Source organism: Orycteropus afer, unplaced genomic scaffold, assembly GCF_000298275.1.
Source record: "Orycteropus afer afer isolate SDZICR_OR568_19922 unplaced genomic scaffold, OryAfe1.0 scaffold00632, whole genome shotgun sequence".
Lineage (NCBI taxonomy): Eukaryota > Metazoa > Chordata > Mammalia > Tubulidentata > Orycteropodidae > Orycteropus > Orycteropus afer.
In genome coordinates this window covers 74,953-78,392 of record NW_006922219.1, presented here as the reverse complement: position 1 = coordinate 78,392, position 3,440 = coordinate 74,953, and positions in this window count along the sequence as shown.

The window sequence follows — 3,440 nt, the reverse complement described above, 5'->3', positions numbered from 1 at the left end:
TCAACTGCTGTATAAAAGACCTCAATGTTTCCACTTGTGCCCTGAAAGAAAGCTTCATTTTTTGTAGTAACAGAGCTGATATTGCCAAAAACCAAACCCAGAGTCTTATCATAACAGTGGCTGAATTATAACACCAATTGACAGCTAAGAAACTTTATCTATATTTGCCTTTTCTTGTCTTTTTATATAAATGAGGTAATACAATATTTTGTGATTGATTTATTTCACTCAACATTATGTCTTTAAGCTCCATCCATATTGTAGTATATATAAAGATTTCATTTCTCCTACTGGCTGAGTAGTATTCCATCGTATGTATGTACCATATATCAAATTTGTTTACCCATTCATCCATTAACAGGCGTTTAGGATGTTTCCACCTTTTGTTTATTGTGAATAGTGCTGCAATGAACATTGTAGTCCAAGTATCTGTTTGTAGCTCTGGTTTCAAATCTTTTGGGAGTGTACCTAGCAGTGGAATTGCTGAGCTATATGATTGTTCTATTTGTAGTTTTATGAGGAATTGCCACACTATTTTCCACAAAAGTTATACTATTTTACGTTCCGACCAGTAACTGGGAAGTGTTTCAATTTCCCCACATCCTCACCAACATTTATTAACATAAAAAGAGTGTGGTGTCAGAGGTCCTCTAATTTCACAAGGGAGAAGGAGAATTACCACCAAGATCAGTCCAAAGATGATCCCTATGAAGTTAGACAACCTCCACTCTCCAACTTTTTACCAATTCTCACACCAACCATCTCTCCCACAGCACTTTATACTTCTCTGATGGGCTGTATAATTCACTGCAATGGCACACAGAACTCACAGATCATACACATGATTATGGAGTTTATCAGAGAAAAAACAGGAACAACTCAGGATACAGTTCTTCAATCAGGACAGTTTCTTCATTGACTGTGCCCTTAGGCTGGCCTCTGCCACCAGGCCCTGCTCAGGCCTGGTCTCTTCCTCTTGACCCTCATGGCCCTCACTCTCAACCTTGACCCCCTGTGCCTAGCCTGTATACTGATAAGGGAAGTGTGAAAAAGATGTTCAGATCTGCTCCACCAGAAAGCCTCCTGTCCAAAGGTGTTAAGATCTCTCATGCTTCCTGGACTGGGAAACCCATTGTAGCCTCTTCATTCCATGGGCCAGGAAGTCCATTGCACCATCGCACAGCAGTCTCCTGTTTCTTGCCGTCTTGTGCCACTGCTGACCACAGTGTTACAGTTCTTCCTGTCTCCTGGGTCTAGGAGATTCTCAACATAGGGACCCCAGGTCCAAAGGTTGTGTTTCACTCCTCATTCTTCTTCTGATAGTAATGAGGTACCCCTGAACTTTTGGCATGTCCTCCCTGTAAGCCTAATGGGATAACAAAACTGACCAATCTCCAACAAGGGTTCCATGCACCATACTACCACCACTGTAAGCATTCCATTCACTTTATTTGCATTAGCAGACTATCTAATCTATTTGGTGAGTCACAAGCACCTTATTTGCATAGTCCCACCCAATCATTTTATGGGAGTTACAACACCATGGTTAGAAGGGCCATAAGATGGCAATTCACTACAATGCAATTGACCACAGATGTGTAGGTTTATTTCTGGACTCTCAACTTCATTTCTTTTTAAGAGCAAATAATACTCCATTTCATGGATATAGCACATCTCATTCATTCACCTGTTGATGGATATCTGGGTTGTTTCCACATTTTGGCTATTATTAATGCTGCTGTGAACATTCATATAGAAATGTTTGCATAGATATATGTTTTTATTTTTCTTGAATATTGTAAAGTTAACTTTATTAAAAGAATTTGACCTTTGTCTTTGGTCCCTGAGAGATAACCTCTAAAACTTTGGAATTTTTCTAGTGATTGAAATATATTTGATTAGGTCTCTAGATCACACCTGAGGATTTATGCTAATGAGATATCTTCTGGGTTGGGTCTTCCCAGACCAGAAAGACCCATCATATGACATCAGTATGACTTCAGGGTAGGGAGGCATGATTCAGTCATCATGTTTATGCAATGAGATCCAATAAAGGCTCTAGACACAGAAGCTCCAGGCACTTCCTAGTTGGTAGAAGACATCAATGTATATGGGAGGGTAGGACATTCCTTTTTGGGACACAGAATATCTGTGTTGGGAACCCTCCAGAACTCACTTTATGAGTCTTCTCTTTTGTATCCTTTTTGCTATAAGACTGAAATCATAAGTATAGTGTTTTCTGTGAGTTCTGTGAGTGGTTCTAGTGAATTATCAAATACAAGGGAGTGTGGAAGGCAGCAAATCAGAAGAGAGGAAGCCCTAGGAAACTCCACACTAAAGGCTGGCATCAGAAATCTTGGGCAAATTTGGCAGGCTGGAAGATAGCATCCTTTGTGAGCTCAGACCTAGCTCTGGTAGTTAGGGTCTGCGGTGCAGTAATCTACATAGTGTGGCTTTTCTAGCCATAAGTCTTTGCAAATTTCATGGTGGAATTTGCTGTCAGCAACTGAGTAGCTCCTGATTGCTATAGTTATCCCCCTGGGGTATTTCTGTTGAGAGTGGCAGGAAGCAATCTTCTGGGAAGTTTCCTCTTTCTCAGTTGTATGGAATTCTGATGTTTGGATTGGTTAGTGGTCACTCTGCCAGACTCAAAAGGAGCCCTTCTAGAGACAGAAGAAGTCTTTCTGACTGCTGGCTGAGAAAGACATCCTGCTGAGAGAAACATGATCCTGAGAGACAGGAGAGAGACATGCTGCTGAGAGAGAGATGCAAGAGACATGCACTGCTGAGAGTCTGTCAGCTGAGAGACAGTAGTCTGAGAGAGACCGAGTGCATTTCTGACCCTGAGTTGTAACCTGTTTCTTCCTTAACAAATCCCATAATCTGTGAGTTCTGTGTGGCCACTGCAGCAAGTTATTGAACCCAGCAGAGAGGTGGTGGGTGCTGTAGGAGGAACGGTTGGTGTCAGGGTGGGTGAAAGGGCTGGAGGGAGGTAGCATGTCTGGCCTTGCAGGGATAGGCCTTGGACTACTGATGGTGAATCTTTCTTCCTCTTGTGGGGTTAGAGGAGGACAGAAGGTGCGGCCTCCCTTTCCCTTTGGCAGGATCAGAGGAAGTACTGCATGGGCAGTTTGTTTCAGAAGTAGAATAGATTTGAGTTGGGATTCAATTTCTTCATTCAGTTAGTGTGAAAAATAAACTAGATCACAATAATCATTACAGGTATTATTCTGGTTACCAAGTGCCACTCTGACAAGCATATACCACAAATGGGATGGCCTTAACAAATAGGAGTTCATTATCTTAAAGTTTAGAGGCTTTAAGTCCAAGTTCAAGGTGCCAGGTTCTAGGGCCTGGGTTGAAAGCCATTCAACCTTGGGCTTCAGCTCTGTCTCTTGCTTCTGGCCCACAGAAGCTAGAGGCATCTCTTCACTCAGGAA